Below are 20687 nucleotides of genomic sequence, written 5' to 3'. Positions count from 1 at the left end.
AACTATTTAAACTATAGAGATGTATTGGTTCATGCTGAAGTCCAGAGGTGAGTCAAGCTTTCAGGAATGTCTTCATCAGGTCTCTGGCTCAATTTTTCTGCAATATTTTCTTGGTCCTGCCTTCCTCTATGTGATGGTTTTGTCTTCTGGCTGGCTTCCCTCATGGTGGCTAAAATAAAAATCTGCTACATCATACCCTATATCACACTACCCAGAAGGCAAAAGAATGTTCCTCCCTCATCCATCACCTTTATTGGACCAACGACCCTATGTCCTTAATAATCAGGAGGTAGGATAGTGTAGTGATTCAGTACGTAGGCTTTAAAGCTGGACTCCATCATTTACTAGCTCTGTGATATTGGGAAAGTTAACCTCTTTGCGCCACAGTTTCCTCATCTGTACAATAGGGATAATAATAGTACCTATCTCATAGGGCTGTTGTAGGAATTAAATAAGCACTTAGCAGACTGTCTGGCAATTAGTAAATGCTCCATAAATGTTAGCTAGTGTTGCCAGCATATTTCCTTAGAAACATCTCCCTTCATACTGTAATTTTCACATTCTTCTGGTCAACACTGAGAGTCTTCCTGACATTTCTCTGTTGAATTTGTAGTCACTCATTCAACAAATATTAAATCAGGACCAATTGTTCTAAGCACTGGGGAATGAGCAAAACATAATATCCTGTCCTTGTGAAGATCACACTGTAGTGGAAGGCAGGAATGGGAGAGAAACAATAAAAAAAATATAATATTTCAGGTGTTGATAAGTGCTATGTTGAAAAATCCAGCAGGAATGAGTATGAGGAAGTGCAAAGGAGTGGGGTATTATATTCTAAATGTGGGCAAGGGAAAGGCTCTTTGAAGAAGTGACATTTGAGTGGAAACTTGAAGAAGGTGAGTGAGCCATACCGATATCTGGGAGAAGAGCATTTGAGGCAGTCATGATAGCATGTGCAAAGGTCCTGAGGCAGCAATATGCTTGGCATATTGGAAGAACAAGAAAGAGGTCAATGTGTGGCTGGAACACAATGAGAGGGATGAGAGCATTAGGGGATGAGGTCAGAAGGTCAGCAGGAGGGAGGCACGTCACACAGGACCTGTCAGCAGGGAATAGGACATCATCTACAGAGTTAAGTTTTATAACCGAGGCCATGGATAGAGAGGAGTGAGAGCCTCAACTTGTCTAGGGGGACTGAAGGGAGGTCTGAGAAAGCTTCTCAGAAGGGGTGGCTACTGAATTGAGCATTGAAGGAAGAACTAGAGGCATCTGGACAGAAGGAGAGGAGCAAGCTAAGTAGTGAAAATGCTCAGCAGAGAGTGCTCAGAGACTGTGGTGTATTCAAGCAAATATGGTAAGGCTAATGCATAAGGAGGGAGGTGAGGAACCCCAGAAGTGGCCAGAAACAAAGCAGAGGAAGTTGGGAGGGGCTGGATTCATTGATCCATTGATTGATTCAAGTGTTTATTGAGCACTTGGTGTGTGCCAGACCTTGCACTAAGTCTGGGAACACAGTGATGTACACAACAGTCAAAAACACATGAACAGACAAATAACAGAACAACAGGACAAATTAGAGAACACATTTAGACAAGGTATTCAGGGAAGACCTCTCTGAGAAGGTGATATTTAAGTAGAGAGTTAGGGGCAGAACATCCCAGACCTTGCTCTCCGGGTCACCAATTCTCTAATTTTATTTCTCTTCCTTTTCAAGAGGGCACGGAGGTCAAACAACAGAAGGACAGTTGTAACTGTTGGCCTGGCAAAGCCGGTACTCTGAATTCAAACTCTGCTCCGCTCTCAGGAATCTCGTATCTTAGGCAGGTTCTGTGGAGGCAACACGAAAAATACAATTGTAAAATCACAGGTAGGAAGAGGCACGGAGAATTTGTTTGGTCAGCTCCCAGCCTTTGAGGAAAGTCTATAGCTGCGGACTGAAAGACAACGGTCCTCTTGTGTCTCACAAGACCCCTCTGGCTGTGCTGTGGAGGCTGGAGGTTGGGGGTGGGAGGCCCTGGAGGCTGGAACTCTCATTCAAGTGAGAGATCCCGACAGGAGAACCGTGTAGGAGGGAGGACCACTACCTGAATCAAGTTACAAAACATCTGCACTCCAGAAGCGTAAAGGTACTTGATTTAACCTTTTTAGGGGGTGATAGCACCTCCTCCACAGACCACCCTCACCGCGGCCTCTCCGTACAATCCTAGCCTGGCTGGCGAGGAGCGAGCTTCACCGAGACCACGTGGCCAGGTTCCTAGAAAGTGAAAGGACCAGGTGTTTCTTCCTACTTCGTCTCTCCCGGATCCCTAGGGCACCGCCCCCAGCCGACTGATTTGGGACCCAACTCCAGGCCACGCCCACCCAAGCACCGCCCACTCGGCGCTCCTTTAGGGCACGCCTCCTTCCGGCTCCTCCTAGAGTGGCCACGCCTGAGCTCCCGCCTCCCCGCTCTGCTTCCGGGCCCGCCTACTTCAGGCCAGCTCCTATCTTGCCCCTCCTGGGCTTCTCTTCAGCCCCGCCTTCACCCTCTTCGCTTCTTAAGGCCCCGCTTCTTTCCAGCCTTGCCCACGCTTCCCTCCACCCGTGACTCCTCCTCTGGGCAGTCCCCCTTTGGCCCCTCCCACGGCCCCTCTTTCCAGCACTCCCTGGCTCCCGGCTCTCCGAGGCCTCCACGACCTTCCCTACCTGTCTTGCCGGTCATCCCAGGGCTTCACCACCTTCTCGGCCCCGCCCGCCTTCGGCTGCAAACTGGTGTAAGCGGCTTGCTCTTCCCGCTTTGGCCCCGCCTCCAGGCCCCCATCTCAGTCCGTCCTCCCTGTCAGGCCCCGCCCCGGCCCCGCCTTCTTCCCCTCCCCGCCCAAGCCCTGGACCTTTCCAAAGCCAGGCTGAGGAGGTGGGGAAAGCCCATGCGCCTGGGGAGTCGGGCTGTGTCAGGGCGGGGCTGCGGACTCCTCGTGCTCGTGTCACCGTGTCCTTTCCCAGAGACAGAGAAGAGGAGGAGGGAAAGGCAGGGTTCAGGGCCAGAGCAGCGGGCGGAGCAGAGCCGAGGGAAGCCTCTCCGGGTGCCCCCACCCCCGCGCGCCTCAGTGGTGCCGGCCGAGGGAAGGGCTCGCGGCTGCGGGGCTCGCGCCGCTGTCAGTGCGGCTGGGCGCGCGATCGGCGCGGGCGCGGGGCGGCAGACCTGAGAGAAGCTGAGGGGGCTGTAGCGGCGGCGGCGATTCCCGCGCTTGTGCTCAGCCTTCTCACGCCGCGGCTGCCTTTCTCCTCCCTTCCTTGCGACCCCAGGTGCGGGGGCACCGCCTCCTTCCGCGCCGCGCAGCTTTCTCCAGACCTCTAGGTGCGGGTGAGTGGGGGCCGCGGGCGTTTCCTTAGGGGTGCGGGGGGGTGTACCTTGTGCCTTTTCATTCGCCTACTTCTTCAGGCGGGCCACTGCCTATTTTTAGAAACTCTTATTTCGGCCATTCGGGGAGTCCCGGGAGCCACAGTAACTCCAGGCCCCCTCTTCCTGCTCCTTTCTCCCACCCGGACCCGCCGCCCTAGGTCTCTGGCTCCGGTCTGTCCGCGCCCGCTCCCGGCCGCCCTGGCACTCACTGCCCGCTTCCTCCCCGCTGGCGGAGCCTGGGCCAGGAGTTGGCTGGGTGGGCCCGCGCCCGCTCGGAAGTTGGAGTCTTTTGTGCTCGTGCCCCGCCCCGCCCGGCGAGGGGAGGAGGGAGGGGAGCGGAGGCCGTGCGGGGGAGGCCTCGGGCGGGCCGGGCCCTGGCTCTGGCCCCAGCCCGGGGCATCTTCCGGCTTTCCCGCCGGGGCTGGGTCTGCGGGCTCCCGGAGGCGCGCGAAACTGGCCCTGCCTCGCTCCTCGCGGGCTTGAGCACCGCGCTCCCACCTCTGCCGGTCCTGGGCTCGTTGCACACCTCGGCCTCGGAGAGGAACAACAGGCCCTCGAGCTGGGGCCCTGTTCCGCCTTTCACGAAGCCCCCTTTGCGGCCGAGCCTTAGTTTGCCCCTCCGTGAAATGGGGAAAGACAAACTTGTTCGTGGATTCAGAGAGGAAACTATTATAATATGTGAGAGAAGTATTTAAATACCAGCAGGTAACGTTTAATGAGACTTGACTCAGGGGCTTCTTGCTTTATTTCGTTTAATGCTCACAACGACCTTCTGGGGTATCCCCATTTACAGAAGCAGAAATCAAGGCGCAGAGAGGTTAAATAATTTGCTCAAGTCACAGTTAATAGCCACGGAAGTGTAAAGCAGTGGTGCTAGTACCTGTTATTTATTTTCTGGTGTGAGCGTGTATCATCTCTTCGTGCAAAGGGGATTTTGACTTACCCTCGGTCACACCATTTAGTTAGAGATAAAACTCCGGGTTCTCCCTGAGTTCTGGGCCATTGTCCACGATACAATGGATGAAATCCCATTCTGGGGTTACCATAGCACCGAGAGAAGGGAGGTTAGGATGAATTTCTTACTAATATTGCCGTTAGAAGTTGATGGTTGGAAGGACTCCAGATCTCAAACACAACTGAAGTTCCCTGGGGTTTTGGTTGCAGGAAGGCTTAAGACTGTAAAAACAGTGAGGTCCATTTTTTGTTTATGGCATGTTTCTCCCCCAAACTTTGCATGTTCTCTATGTTGTTTAGCTTTATTGATCCTAGTTTGAGGAGGAGATGGGTAGCTCAAGTCATCTGCTTCAACTCTGCTCAGATTTCTCCTATTTTCAGATAAGGCCCAGTTTTCCGATTTCTTTGATACTGGTTTGGGGGAGTGTTTAAAATCAGGCAGGGGAGTTTCTAGGCCAGGTTTTAAGACTAGGCTCCTGATGTTTGCATTAGTTCTTTGGAGTCTGGTAGGTCTGTTGGTCTCCCCCTCGCCCCCCCAACACACAAAAAGATTTGGATTTAGTGGTCATGGTATGTAGGAGCTGGAAGGTGTCTTACAGACCATCTGGTCCAACTTTCATACCTGCCTTTCTTCTCTTCCCTATTAACTGAACCTTGGAAAGGGGAAAGTAAGTTGTTTAATTCACAGACTGCCTTAGTGACAGAATCAGAACTGGAATTCCAAGTCATCTTCTTCTCAGTCCAGTAATATTTTTATTTCTCCCATACCTTGCCACCTCGCAAGAGGGCATTAAACTACTTATTCAGGCCTTGAAGGTCAGGAATCCTGAGTAATTGGAAATCCCAAGGAGGTTGTGTAGTCTCTGCCACTCTCTGTGCCTCCTCCTAGTGTTACGAGGAGACCTGGTTTTGCACACAGGTGTTACCAGTTCTCCTAAGTTGCCAGTTTTGTTTTATATTATTTTATATATGGTTTATAGTATTCTTCTGTAACCATTATATGATTTCATTTCTAATGCAGTTCTGTGAGGGAGTTTGCAGAACTTGCCTCCTTTTCACTATAAGGGAATGAAGATATAGCAAGATGAGGGCACTTGCCTTAAATCAAAGAATTAACAAGTGATGAGGACACAACATGGGCAGAGGATTTGACATGACTTCATAAACTGAGCAACTGATTGTGGCTCTCTGAGCTTCAGTTTCCTTATCTGTAAATGCTCAGAGGGTTGTTGCGGAGATTATGAGAAAATGGCTCTGAAAATGCTTTGTTATTGGTAGTAATAATGGCTAATATTTTTTAAGTAGTTAACATGTACCATGAGTCACCAGACTAAGGTCTTTCTGAGGCATATGTCATATAATCCTCAGAGTAACCTATGAATTAGGTACTATTATTATCCCTGTTTTACAAAAGAAGAAACAGGCTTAGAGAAGTTACATGACTTGCTTAGAGTCATATAACTAGTAAGTGGCCAAGCCAGGATTAACTGCAGACAGTGTAACTTTAAAGCTGGCATGCTTTTTAAAAAATTGTGGTGAAATATATATAACATGAAATTTACCACTTTAACCGGTTTTAAATGTATAGTAGCATTAAGTACATTCACATTGCTGTGCAACCATCACCACCATCCATCTCTAGTACTTTTTGTCTTCCTCAACTGAAACTCTGTACCCTCCTTATTCCCTCCTCCCCCCAGGTCCCTGGCAACCACTTTCAGTCTATGAATTTGACTACTCTAGAAACCTCATGTAAGTGGAATCATACAGTATTTGTCCCTTTGTGACTGGCAAAGCTGTCACACTTAGTGCTTTCCTTAATCTCAGTGTGCTTTGTGTAAATGCAAAATGATTGTTAGTCCTCATCTGCAGCAGGGATGTGGCATGCAATCCCAGAGCAGGAACCAAGGCCTGGTGGTCATACCTTTGGTTGAATCTCCCCCCCAACACCCCGCCCCCCATGGATTGGAGTTCCTTATCACTGAAGTCTTTTTTGGATCTCTGCTGGCCCACTCTGTATCTTCATAAGCCTTACACCCTTGAAATAGAACCCAGACAACTCTCTAGCTTCACCTTGTTTGTACTTACTTTCTGACCATCCGGAGTTTGAGGATCTGGGACTGCAGTGATCAGGAATAACAGTGCTGTGACAGCAGCTTGGATCAAAACTACTCAGAGGACGATTAAATGGATTACCTTTATGAAATGCTCCCTCTCTCCTCCCCCCTCTTTCCATAAAAGCACACAGGAGGGATTAGCTTTTGGGTTCCTAGAGGGTGTTTATGTATCCTCACTGCTTGCAGGTGGTTAAGATGGAGTTAGATGCTGCATTTAGCCTTTCAAAATTCCCTTTGATTTGACTGTTTCTGTGTCTTTCTATTTGGAAGCGGTGGTGTTTATGAAAGGTGGTTGGAATTTTGTTTTGATACCACCAGGGAGTTGGGGTAGGGGGTGTTCTAGAAATGGGTAATAGGGTAACAAATAACATGATCATATGTATGGTCATGTCATGGTCTCCTTAAAAATCTGATGGCCCAATATTGCTTACATATTAAAGTTCAAACCAGTGTGACCAGTGAGTTCAGAGTGTGTTGAATTGTTTATTGGATAGAATCCTGTAGTTGAGGAGTCTTAAATCGTTTAGATGAGCCACCTGGCCAACATTTGAATTCGTTACTTGTTGAGATTCTGTTTCATTGGACACTTAATTACTGAAAAGTTTTTCATTCACTGAACAGTTACTAGGCATCTGCCAGGCATAGTTGTAAGCTTGGGGATTTGGGTGCATATAGCCTCGTGGGGAAAACAGACAACGTGAGAAGTGTTGTGATGGACAGACGTCATGAGAGCACAGTGGAATGGTATCTAACCCAGCATTGGAGGGTTTGGAAAGCCTTCCTTGGAGAAGTTGGCTAACCCTAGACCTCAAGAAAAAATCGGCACAAGCCAGGGGAAAAAAAAGAGATTTGGGGAGTCAGGGAGGAAGCAGAGATAAGACTGTTCTAGATGGAAGGAACAGCAAGTTCAGCGATGGTGATGCTAATAGGTAAGACTTTTGGCTATTTACTGTATCTGTCAGGTGCTATTCTAAGAATTCAACATGCGTTAACTCATTGCTTTCCATAAACACTGACAGGTAGCTGCTATCATTACTCCCATTCTGTAGTTGAACAAACAGGCCCAGGTGGAGCATAAAGCATGAGGTGGGCGAGTGTGGCAAGGGAGGAGACTGGCAAGGGAGGCATAGCAGAGGCCAAGTCAGGAAAGGGCCTTGTTGCCTATGTTGAGGAGTTTGGACTTCATCCTGAGGTTAGGGGGCCAGGATTCTGTGTGCATTTCAGAAAGATATCGCCAGTTACATGTTTGGGGAATAGACTGGAGAGAGCTAGAGCACCATGGGTAAAGAGACCAGTTAGGAGGCTGGTGCAGTAATACAGGCAAGAGGTGATAGTGTTTCAAATGAAGGTAGAAAAAAGGTGGAATTGAGTGATAAGACAAAGATTGGTGTGGAGGATAAGGAAGGAATCATGGTGACATCTGGGTTTCTACATGGTGCAGTTGTGTAGATGCTGTTTATTGAGGTGGGGACACAGGAGAAGAAGGAGCACATGAGGGAGGAGGGTTTCTCATGCAGAATCTCCTTACACATACTTTCATTTACTTCTAGTTAGGGATCCTAGTTCTTCATGTCATATCTGGAGGGGAGGGAGTGAGAGTATGGCACAAGAAATCTGGTCACTATCCCTGGCTAAACTGGATAATACAAACACTAGTTTTGGAAAGGAGGAAATACATTAGATCCTAGACATCCAGGCCCTGTGCAGCCCAGAAGACTTTACGTTAAGCCAAGAAAAGCTTAAGTTTTCTCCAGGCAACATCTTTGGCGCTGCTCTTTCCATGTACCTGTGTGTCTCCCTTTAAGTCTAAGTCACTTCTCTGCTTACTGTCGGCTAGGCACTAGGAAAACAAAGATGAGTAAAACGTAGCCTGAGGGGCTCACCTTCCAGAAGGGCAGAGATCTCAGTAGCTTAGATACAGTGTGGAGTAGGGAGAGGGTAGGGTGGGACAGGATGGGAAGGGCTCAGGAGGGATTTTTATCGGGGCTGGGAGTCAGGAGACCCCACTCTGTGCTCCAGTCTTTTTGTCAGGTGGCAAATGTTCAGGTTTATTCATCTAAATAACGAAGGGAAATAATGACTAGATGACCCCCAGGGTCCTTTCTAACATTTTATGATAATAGAGGGGGTGGGGTGGAGACAGCAAGAGGGTTTTCATATGAGTGTCTATAAAAACCTGGTTCAATTTTAGCTTTGTATATAAAATATATAACTGGAGGGGAAAAAATGACAGCAGTAATGTTAGCCTGCTTGTCTTACTTACTGGGTATCGTAAGTAAAGTTTCAGACCTGTGCTCAGGGTGCAGCTCACAGACCCTTAGGACTTAAGATATTGGGCAGTGGGATAAATTGGAAGTCTAGTCACTAACCTCAGGATCATTTATTTGGTCAATGTGTGGGCTTGACCAAGCCCATTTCCTCCTCTGGCCCTTTTTCCTCATAAAATAATTGGGGAGTTCCCTGAAACTCTATAAATGCCCAGAGTGGAATGGGGAGGTAGAGACAGAAAAACGATTGGAGGTGACTCTCTACTCACCTCCTCCTCCTCTTAAATGAACGAATAGAAATGGTTATCTGTCCAAGTATCATTGTCATCTTTTCTGTTTCCAAAGCCCTTCCTGTTTCCTCAGTGTTAGTGTCTTCTGTCATTTCATAATGGCCTTCATGGTAATAAGTGTGCCGTGCTTCCTGGGAGGAAGGACGGACGGGATATTGTCCCTGGGCTCTGGTCTCCATCTCCAGAAGAGCCATTCAAGCTGTCCACTGCCCCCTGCTCTCTGTGCTAGGGTAGGGATGGGCGGTTGTGGCTGAATACTCGGGTTTCCTAGAGGGCACATGCATTGGGAGTGCTTTTCTTACTAAAGTGCACATCTGGCTGTCCTCCCAACACATCCAGTGAGTTCCACTGAGGGAAATAGCATTCAGTGGGCTTTTGATGCTTGCCAAACTAATTGTAATTACCTAATATTCTCTGGGGTCTCGGTCTTCCTGTCTAAAACAAGGGGGTTGAACTAGATAATCATGAATGATATTTCTACCTCTTCACGGTTTTATGGTAGTGGCTTAAGAATTTATTTCTGGAAGGAGAAATGGCTTTGCTAGTGCATTGAGAATTAGAGGGTTAAATTCTGGATTCAAAGAAGATACCTTTCAGTATATAAACAGATGGATATTGCTTTTTAGAATGGACAGATTGCTGAAAAATTGCTTATGAGTTGAATTTATCAAATTGCTGAATTTTATTATAAACTTGGAGCTGTAGTCCGTGGGACAGACTTGGAGTCCAAGACTGTAAAAAAATGATATTTAAATATGTAGCAAACTGTTTAAAATCACATAATAAGGGGAAAAATCAAAAACACTTTAGGATTTTCACATAGTAGTAGGAATGGAAAAAACACTGGACCAGAAACCTTCATTTCCTTGGAGCTTTATCCTTATGAGGTAGATACCTCTATTGAGGTTACCTGGGCCCTTGAAATGCCATCTGTAGAGACTGGACAATTCTGTTTATTTGTCAAGTAATATTGCTTTGTTCCAAGTAAGTATTCTCTTTTAGAAGCTTAATATTGTTAGCCAGGTTTTCTTTATTCCAGAGGCATTTATCTGGTATTTAGCTGTCTTCTGTTTATTTGTTTTATTAAGCATTTTAGTAAGCTTTGTTAAAGGTACTGTTTGCATGGTGTCTGTTGATCTGTTTGTCTAGTTTCCTTTGTAATTCTTTGTGCTCATGAAAGCAAGCCCAGGTGTAGATTTAAAAGGGTCATTTCCATAACTCATCATTTATCTATATCTGGGTTTTCTTCGTGAAAGTATGATAACGCTATACTGAGAAGTCAAATGTTTCCTGCTTACACAGACCATTTTAAGGCTTTGGGATTTTGTTTTTGCAGATAGCTGTAAGGTGATACTGAGAAATGGTGCTGTCAATACAGTAATGAGGGCTGCCATGAATCAATTGTACACAAGAATAACTTTTCTTCAGACCTTAAGGACTCACTTTAAATTGTTTTCGTACCAATTAAAATCAACCCTTACTAAAATTAGAGTTTGGGGCAGAGTTACCATGCTAAGTAGGTTACCTAGCTGCTTTGACATGATTGTTTATGCTTTGAAGTCCAGCAGCCTTCCATCCTTAATCTCAACCATTTATTCCAGGGGCTTGGAATACCTACTGAGTGTTCTCCCTGTGGAGAACATAAAAACTAAGCAAGACATGATTCCTGCCCTCAAATTGCTTTCAGTCTTGAGAGGGAGACAAATAAGTAAAACAAATCCTAGCCCTGCTGCCCTGGCTCAGATACTTGGGTTGAGAGTTCAAACTGGAAATAGCATAATTGATGGATGTATGACTAGGCAAAGAGACCTCTTTGATTATCTGACTTCCAGTGTGTAGATTTATTTTCGGCATTCCTTTCTCCTCTCCGTTACCCAGATTTATCCTCCATTGCTAAGGTGTCCAACACCCAGTGTATAAAGTTAAGAATGTTAGGGAAGGGGGGGGCAACATTGTCCTTCAGGTTTTGGGTATCCAGACATCTGCCTAGTGCCTTCCCTATTCTCCTCCTATCAGTTCTCTGGCTGGCTTCCAGAAAGATTGAGTATTGTCTAGCTTCTTATTTAGGAATGAAGAAAATTAAGTTTGATATTAAATTATTTTAAGTTTTATTATACTCCATTTTGAAATAAAATAGCTCTCTATTTTGTTTGCAAGTGGAATTAGTTGAGGTATGGTTTCTGGCATTTGATCAATTGTGACTTAATAATTGTGATTAAATTGTGGTTCTCGCAGTCCGTTGCCACTGCCTTGGCCAGCCTTCTTTGAACACTTTACAGCGTGGAGCCCTAGCAAGTGGAAATGGAGGGCATATTGAGGATCCCCTGATCTTGAAGGGCTTTTCCTCTTCCCTCCTCTCTCCCCAAAAGAGAAATGTTATTTGGGATGCTGTGTTGTTTTCATGATTTCTTCCAACAAGTTTAGCGTTGCCTATGGGGTCTAGAAGAAGAGGAAAGTATGCCTGTGTCAGTCCTTGAAGGTTAGGTACAATGTTGAAATCAGCTCGCCAAACTGGAAACCACTTGAGTGCCTTACTTGGTTCTTGGAGGAATAGAAATGTGTTAAGCACACTCTGATGTTCAGGGACTTTATGGTCTCTTTGGGGGAGATAAGATAATAAAATCATGAAAATGTAGCTGATAATAAGTAGAGAGCTTGGTTCAGATGACTAAGGTATGCTCTTGTTCTCTGGCACTAATAAGGCCAGGTAAACTGAAGAAGTCATTTTCTCTCTCTGAACCTCCATTTTATCATTTGTAGAGTTAATACTCTGTATTTTGCCTTCTTCACAATAACATTGCGAGGAGCAAATTAGATTATGTTACTAAAAGTACATCGTAAAATCAGATGAAGCAATTTATATGGGAAGAATCCATGAGTCATTTGTCAGAGGTGATAGATAAGTGACAGGATTTTCCATAGAAGGGGCGATCTTTTTGTAGTGATCAGGAAGAATGGCCCGAAGTAGTCTCTAGGATTGGGAGAAAGTGTGATTTAGCATTTAGGCAGTGATGGAGCAAAAGACTGTAGGCAAACTGTTTTGCGGGGGTAGTGAGTGTTCTCAAACCTCATATTGATGTAATAGGTTAGGCATATGTTTAGTTTTAGTAGTTACTGCCAAATAGTTTTCAAAGGCATACCAGATCACACTGTCATCGGTGGTGTATGAGAGAGTTTCTGTTGCTCCATGTCTTTGTCGACACTTGGCGTGGCCTGTTTTTTTCATCTGAAGCCATTTTGGTTGGTAATTAGAGATATGAATTTTAAGAATCATAATATGAATGTAGCAAGTACCATAAAGGGGTAAAGTGATTGGGAAGTTCAGTGGGGGGAGAGATTGCTTCCTGTTGGAGGGGGGCAGTGCCTATGAAACATTTATGGAGGAGTGAGCATTTGAGCTGGGCCTTGTGGGATAAGGATAGTGATTATATGTTGTCCAGGAGCATCCTAATTTCTAATATTCTGTCTGATTGTACTGATAAATTATGACATGCCAATATTTCCATGTCTGTACTGTACCTCCCAGACTATTCAGAAACAATACCGAGATAGCTTTTCTCAGTTTATATGCTGCTCTCTTCCCTCCTCCCTTTTCCAGAAAGTATGGCTACAGGTGATTTAGGCTGCAGAGATAGAGGACATTCTGTGCAGTGGGAACAGCTTGAGCAGAGACACAGATGAGTATCCACGCCAAGTAGCATCCATATTCCTGCCAATGATTTAGGGGATCGGGGGTGGTGTCCTTTACTTGGAGGTGGATGATACCTTCTCATACATAGCCTTTCAGAGCAGGTGGAAAAGGTCATGTCGTTATGAAGCCAATTTGTATTTAAACTGGATAGAAGGATGACAATGATTCTTTGCCTATAATTACATCATTTCAGGGAAGAAATTAATCCAGCAAACAATCATATTTGAAGTGTGTTGAAAGAGAGTTTGTCTTCATTTTAAATAGAGGGGAAGAAAAAGGAATACCAAAAGCTAAAGGCTCTCAGAGCAAATCTATTACTTGTATATTTGCTCGGGGGAAAATTGCCATTTCTTTGTCAGCTTTTATCCTGCTGGTGGACCCTAGCTGGGTGTTTATTTTCTGTAGTTTCACCAAATCACTTTGAAGGCTGGCATGAACAGTGATCATATCTTAGAGCCTTTCCTCTTTGTTCTGTCAGCAAATATTAGAAAATGTACCTTAAATTACCTGGTTGGGGGAAATAAGATGGCAGCGGCAGTTTCATGATGAACATTAGTCAGCTCCTGATCCTGTGTCAAGACCTGGGATGTTTGTCAAGAGAGATTGAGAGGGCTAGAGCTGCCATTAGGGACATTCACTGAGAGTTTCCAGGCATGCTGTCAAGGAGACTAGTCAAGTACTTGATTAAAAATCTGACCTGGGTTCTAAACCCAATTCTGTCTTTCATATTAGTAATATTAATAGCTACCATGAATTGGGTGTCCACTGTGTCGAGATACCACACTTGGTACCTTGCGTTCATACTAATAGAGCTAATATTTACTGAAGGTTACTATGTGCTAAGCCTTTTATAGATATCTTATTTCTCACCTCAACCCTAAGAAGTAGATTCTGTTGGTCCTCATCATACAAACAGGAAATTTTGAGACACAGGGAGGTTAAGGAATATGCCCAGGTAACACTGCTAGAGTAAATTTGACATTGATGAGATTTAAATCTAAACAATTATTTTTAATATGGAAACATATATTAAATACAAAGTTCACAGAGGAGGTTAATGAAATATGATGTACCCATCACTCAGCTTCAACAATTTTCAATTCATGATCGGTCTTATTTCATTTATATGCTTACCTACTTTTCCTCATTCTGTGCTTTGAGGAAATTCTCAGCTATCATATTTTGTCCTTAAATATTTCACTGTGTATCCCTAAAAGATGATTTTTTAAAAACACAATTATGCCATTATTACACACCTTACAGAATTTAGCAGTTCCTTAATACCGTCAAAATCCAGATTGTGTTCAAATTTCCGGTTGTCTCATAAATGTCACAATCTTATTTTTATAGTTTGTTTGATTCAGGATTCACATAAGGTCCACACATTGTAATTGGTTGTTATGTCTTTCAGGTCTCATTTAGTTTTTATAGTCCCTTCTACAGTCATGTGCTGTGTAACGACATTTCAGTCAATGATGGACCGCATATGTGGTGGTGGTCCCGTAAGATTATAATACCATAATCATATTTTTACTGTACCTTTTCTATGTTTAGATACGTTTAGATACACAAACACTTGCCATTGTGTTACAATTGCCTACAGTATTCAGTACAGTAACGTGCTGTACAGGTTTGTAGCCTAGGAACAGTAGGCAATACCATGTAGCCTAGATGTGTGGGAGGCTATGCCATCTAGGATGGTGTAAGTACACTCTATGATGTTCTCACAAGGACAAAATTGCCTAACGACACATATCTCAGAAAGTATCCCTGTTGTTAAGTAAGTAATGCATGACTGTAGTTTTTACCTCGTTATTTGTTGAAGAAACTGGATTTTTCCTGTGGAGTTTTTCATGTTCTGAATTTTGCTCATTATATCCTTTCAGTGTGTTTGATATGTTTCTCTGTCCTCTGTATTTCCCGTAAATTGGTGGTTGTATCCAGAAGACAATATCTTTTAAACCTCATGGCAACACTGTAAAAATAAGTATTAGCTTATTAATATTTTGTAGATGAGAAAACAGATTGACAAAGTGTTGAGTGGCTTGCCCAAGGCCACACCTGGATTTGAACATAGGATCTACTTGCCTCCAAAACTTTTGCTCCTTCCTTTTCACCACTAATCCACTCTGTGAGCTTAAGCAAATCATTTTATGTTCTCTGGACATTAGTTTCTTTGATGTGTTTCTTTGTGATCTAAGGTCTCTTACAGGAGTATTCTGTGTATCTATGACCATTTGAGTGCCTGCTCCGTTACGGTACGGTCTTACATGCTGTGGGTGATATGCTTGGGTAAGACTGTCTGCAAGGTGCATGCAGTCAGTCAAGGACTGTAAGACCATACCCCATTTCAGACACAGTCATCATGGGGCTATGAAATCCTTAATCTTCTGTAAGAGCTTCCTAACCAGCCTTCCTGCCATCCAGTCTTGCCTTCTTCTGTGTCATGCTGCTCACTACTGCCAGGTGCCTTTTACTAAAAACCATTTCTGTTGTGTTTCCCTCGCCCATAAATCTGGTATGGAAGACTTGGTAAATAAAGAAACAAAGTTTTTCCAGCAATAAACCTTCCCTCTTTGGAGTTACTGTTTCAAGGGCAGCTAGTCTTTTTTCTATTCTGTTTGGCAAGAGTGTTACTGCCTTTATGTAGATGCTGAAGGAATCTTGAGATGATACAATGATGGAACGAAGCACGGGGAATGCCATCCTGCTTCAGGGGGGATACATTTAGCATTGTTCTCTTCACTGCCAAGGGCATCTGACTGTAATGGGGCAATTTTATTGTTTTGCAGAGGAAAGGAACTTTTAGTTGCGAAGGTGGGGCAATAGTCTTAAAGGTATTCCTTTTGGGGGATCCAAGCTACTGAACCTTCAGCTCATTGAGGAGTCCTCAGGGGACTTTTAAACCCTTTTCTGTTCCAGGTCTGTTCAGAGTCTTACCTTCTGAGGTGGCAAACTGGGAGCCCCTTGGGTTGTGTCTGGCCTACATACATATTTGGTTTGGCCTGCAGTGTTTTATTAAGAGGTGAGTCTTGCTTTTGCCTCGGCTGGAGTGCAGTGGCACAATCAGCAGCCTTGAACTCCTGGACTCAAGTGATCCTCTTGCCTCAGCGTCCTGAGTAGCTGGGACTACAAGCATGTGCCACCATGCCTGCCTAATTTATTTTAATTTTAATTTTTTTAGAGACAGGGTCTTGCTGTGTTGCCCAGGCTGGTCTCACACTCCTGGGCTCAAGCAGTCCTCCCGCCTCAGCCTTCTGAGTTGCCGGGATTACTTACTAGTGTGAGCCATTGTGCCTGGTGGCTTGCAGTGTTTTTATTTTGAGTTGAATCCCAGCCTGGGGAGATTAGGCTACCTTTCAGTAGAGATATAGTGTGTATGAGGTCAGAGGTCCCAGCATGTGGGCTGTAAGGGTGACTGATTTTACATGAAGAGGGAAGAGGATTTTTGAGGAAGTAGCAGAGCTAGAGCCTGTTGCTGACCATGAACACTTTTCCTATTTATTGGAGTAGGAATAGGCCCCAGCTGTTGTGTGGAAGGCTTCACTCCTTGGGTTCTCTACCAGGGCTATCTTGTGTTATGACTCCTTGTGCACTGGCTTACACTGGCTTGTACATGCTTAAGAAGCTTGCAGCCTGTATTTTTGGGAACTCTGAGACAAAGAGATATACCTCTGATCTTTGGGCAACCCCTTGAAGCACCAGCCCAACTTGGCAGAAGCCTTGAGTTTACGATATCACATTCTTCATTTCTCTACTTTTTCCAGTTACTGCTCCCTTATTGACTGGCTCCTTTAGACAGCATATTTGTTCTTAAGTTTTTCAAAGCCACACCATTTCCTGTTGTCTCTCTGATACCCATACCCAGTGCCATTTATCCGTGTATCACCAGCCTAGCACTTTTTTCTTTGAAACATTTGATTAACTCATTTTTTGCTACTGGGTTGGCCCTTGGGTGCTAGGCAGTGCCAACCCAGCTCTAGATGGAACTCTCTGTTATTGAAGACACTACCCAGTTAAAGTGCTGGTAAATCCCCTGGGCTAAGTGAATTATCTTTATTTTACTTGGAACTTTTGTGCCCCTGTTGGCTAGTAAATCTGTCTCCTGGCCTGTCTTAGGACTGCACAAGGACAGCAAACTAGTCAAGTCTCAGTGGACCATGTCCTTGTCAAAGTTGGCATCTTTGGCAGTCTCTAATATGTACTTGCAAGCTGAGGTGAAGTGAGTCTGATGCCTCATGAAAGAAACCATGATATCTAATTCGAATCAAAACTGTTTTACTTATGAGTTAGTACCTGGTCTTTTTTCCTCCCAGCTGCAATGTGCATCAGCTCCTATGTGTGGAAAGTAGGTGACTTTCTGAGTAAGTGACTCTTCTCCCTGCCTGTTCCCTTTGGCTTCTTGTAATTACTGTAACATCGTCATCAAGTATGTGGAGCACCATGGTAATTTCCATGACAACTAATTGCGATTTCCCAGATAAAGAGAGGAAGCTAATAAGTGTTAGGAACTTTAAAAGGTATCCGGCTAAGTTCTTGTGATGCTAGTAAAATTTCAAACTGAAAGCAGCAACTTCCTAATTAAACCTTTTCCTTTTATAGAGGAGGGAACAGGTCCAGAGAGGTTAAGCAACTTGCCTAAGGGATCACTTTACTGTTTGTGGAATAAACTCTAAATCTTCAGCCTAGTATCTCTTTGTGCCTCCTATTCTGTAAGACTTCTTTCCATTATATCCCGGCTAACTGTGAGCTCCATGAAGGTAGGAATCATGTCTGTCTTGTTAATGTTTTTGTAAGGATCTAAGTACAGGATCTAAGTATTTTTTGAGTGAATAAATAAACTATGTTAGAGTTTCTTCTCAAACTGGGACACATGGTTGCATATTGGATGATACATGAAATCAAAGGATAAAACATGTATCTTCCTGTAGTGTTAGCGTACTCAGGTTTTTTTGTAGTTGGATCAGTTTAAATATTGTAACTGGTAATTTAACGGTAATCATTAAATCATATTATGGAATGGATGATAAATTAATATGAATTTTTGAGATAAAATGAGAAGGTATCAAACAAATTACAGGATTATAGCAGGCCCCTTGACCCCTGCCCCAGGGGTCTAGTGTTGCCAGATCTCTGACATTTTTTTTTTTTTGAGACAGAGTCTCGCTTTGTTGCCCTAGCTAGAGTGAGTGCCGTGGCGTCATCCTAGCTCACAGCAACCTCAAACTCCTAGGCTCAAGCAATCCTTCTGCCTCAGCCTCCTGAGTAGCTGGGACTACAGGCATGTGCCACCATGCCCGGCTAATTTTTTCTCTCTCTATATATTTTTAGTTGTCCAGATAATTTCTTTCTATTTTTTGGTAGAGACGGGGTCTCACTCTTGCTCAGGCTGGTCTAGAACTCCTGACCTTGAGCGATCCACCCGCCTCAGCCTCCCAGAGTGCTAGGATTACAGGCATAAGCCACTGTGCCTGGCCCTCTGACATTTTTAAGAGCAGCTAGAAATCTCATTTTTTAAAAAGTGAGATCTGATTTGGAATGTTGGCAGTTAACTCAGATTTTAAAACAAATTTGGGCAGATCAGACAAAACACATCCTTAGGCCTGAGTATCTGTTTGTGACTTGTGACATAAAATACTGGTCTGGGCAGGAGCTAGACTTTGGATGGGGCCAAATAGGTGGTGGTGTCAGGAATGGCTGCTATTCTGGGTCTGGCTCTTACTAGGCTTCAAACTGGCCATAGCTGGGAGTGGAAAGAATGAACCAAGAGACTTGATAGATTAGGACAAATTCCCACATTAAACACCACCCTCTGTGGGAAGCAGTGTCTGTAACTCACAGGCTTAGTCCTTCTCGTTTACTACTCTTCTTTTGCAATGAAACTGAGGTCCCAGAAGGAACCCAAGCTTTCCTCTGGGACCCTAAGAAGCAGCCATAGGTCCTGGACAGGCCCCACTTCAAACTCCAGACTTTTTTGGGTGCTCCTGCCTCACACACTCTTAGGGCATGGGGCAAGGGGCTGCTGGCATACTTTGGGTTGGTAGAGCTGGGCTAACTCCACTTCTTGGTGCATCCCCATCATCCTGAAGTGGGGGAGGGTTGAGATGGCAGTTGGTAATGTGCTCAGCTTCCTCTTGGTGTAGAGGGTCTATTTCTGTCACTAGCATCAGATTGACCTTATTTTATTTTTTTTACCTAGAAAGATGTAGAAGACAACTCAGCAACAAGGAGCCTCAGAGCTGAGATAGAGCTGTCTCTCCTTTTGCTTTCCTTGCCCCTTGTCTTTTGTTTCCTTCTCTCTACCTCCTTCCTACTACCCCCACTTCTACATTCTCCCCCACTTTCCCCTCTATCCTTTGTTTTTCTCTCACTGTTGCCCTTATCCTTGGGAAATTCTTATAGTACCGCTGCAATAGGCAGAGCCTGAGATTGAACCTGTTTTCCATGTTTTTTAAGGAAACTTGCACTAAAAAGTAGGGCAACTAAATATGGGAGATTGGACTTTAAACTGTCCCCCCTTGTCTTCTCCACCCCCACCCCAAGTTGTAAAGGATAAAATCTAAGCTCTGGCCTTGGCCGAGGCTCATACAGTCTGGTGCTGTGTCACTTTGCTACCTTCTGTCAGCAGCACAGTGCTTACCACCTACTGTTGCCCTGTACTTCTGCTCAGTAGAAGGTTCGCTGGATGTGTGAGGCTCTGTCCTGACTTTGTTTTGACTATAGATGGTCCCCAACTTGCAGTTTGACTTAACAATTTTTTGACTTCATGATGGTGTGAAAGTGATAAGCATTCAGTAGAAACCGTCCTTCAGTACCGATACAACCATTCTGTTTTTTCACTTTCAGTATAGTATTCAATAAATTACATGAGATATTCAACACTTCATTATAAAATAGGCTTTGTGTTAGATGATTTTGTCCAACTGTGGGCTAGTTTAAGTATTCTGAGCACATTTAAGGTATGCTAGGCTAAGCTGGGATGTTCGGTAGATTAGATGTATTAAATACATTTTCAACTTAAGATATTTTCGATTTATGATGGGTTTATCAGCGTGTAACCCCATCCTAAGTCAAGGAGCATCTGTAGTTCCTGTAAGTACAAAGCCCCTCATCTCCCAGCCCCCTTTACCTGTTAAACTACTATTCGTCTTTCCCTGCCAGTTCCCATGCTACCTCCTCAGTGACACTTTCCCTGATCACTACACAAACAGAATGAATTTTGATCCTTTGTGCACTTTGCTTCTATAGTGGCACTCTAGTGCTTTATCATACCCAAATCCTCCATCATTCATAAGATTGAGACCTTATAGGCCAGAGGACAGTGTGCTACTTAACTCTATTTCCCTTGCATCTCTGTAATAGGCCTTGCACAAATATTACTTGCAAATTGAATGACAGAAATGCATATGTACTGATACCTATAGTGTAAAGCTGGACATTAAGTGCTACAGGTGAAATATGACAAGAGTGCTCTGGAAGTTTACTGGAATTCTTGAGAAATAACTTCTAACTGTGAGAAATCTTGGAAGCTTCTAGAAGCTGGTAGCATTTGGGTATGTCCTTAAACATTCAGAAGAAGTTCTGTTGGCAAAGATGGTGGGAAGAAACATTCCAGATGGAGAGAATAGTTGGAGTAATGAGGAAGTACAGAGGTCAGACCCCACTTACTAATCTACCCATCCCCTCATCCAGAATTCCTGCTAAAATGTGTGCTAACTCTCTGGGAAATTCCTCTTCCTATTCTTTTCTTCCCTTCTCCCTACCTCTTGATACCATTGCCTTTTATTTTTGATTTCTTCTCAACTCTTTCCCTTTCTTTCATATTCCCTTTTCTCCAGTCCTTTTTTTGTTTTGTTTATTATTTACCTTTCTCTATCTACTTTCTTTTTTCTTGCCCTCTTCCTAGGTAACCCAAGAAACCCAGGCTTTTGGGTGGAGATGTGAATCAGCCATACAATATTTAACTCCAAATAACACCTCCCTTGT

General features: G+C 44.3%; 1 protein-coding gene and 1 long non-coding RNA gene across 7 annotated transcripts in view; one reads left to right on the top strand and one right to left on the bottom strand.

Annotated features, from left to right (window-relative positions):
• Positions 1-1664: 1664 nt before the first annotated feature.
• Positions 1665-2749, bottom strand: LOC105827601. Of its 2 annotated transcripts, none has more exons than XR_001138369.1 (3): positions 2686-2749; positions 2085-2254; positions 1665-1827 (listed from the first exon to the last, which is right to left on the bottom strand). It is a non-coding gene; the product is annotated as an uncharacterized LOC105827601 (long non-coding RNA). The 2 variants fall into 2 exon arrangements; XR_001138370.1 differs by having other exon boundaries at positions 2141-2254.
• A 113-nt stretch (positions 2750-2862) lies between these two features.
• RALY (RALY heterogeneous nuclear ribonucleoprotein) overlaps positions 2863-20687 on the top strand; it is a 79373-nt gene continuing 61548 nt past the window's right edge. For 4 of the 5 annotated variants that reach the window (XM_012665809.1, XM_012665808.1, XM_012665804.1 and 1 more), the window contains exon 1: positions 2863-3343. The gene's annotated coding sequence lies outside the window, so the exon portion shown is untranslated. The remainder of the gene's footprint in view (positions 3344-20687) is intronic. The other variant, XM_012665805.1, reaches the window with a different exon arrangement.

The sequence above is a fragment of the Propithecus coquereli genome, unplaced genomic scaffold (assembly GCF_000956105.1).
Source record: "Propithecus coquereli isolate 6110/MARCELLA unplaced genomic scaffold, Pcoq_1.0 Scaffold122, whole genome shotgun sequence".
NCBI lineage: Eukaryota > Metazoa > Chordata > Mammalia > Primates > Indriidae > Propithecus > Propithecus coquereli.
Note: the sequence above shows the minus strand (reverse complement) of the source record. Positions and strands in the feature narration are given on the sequence as shown.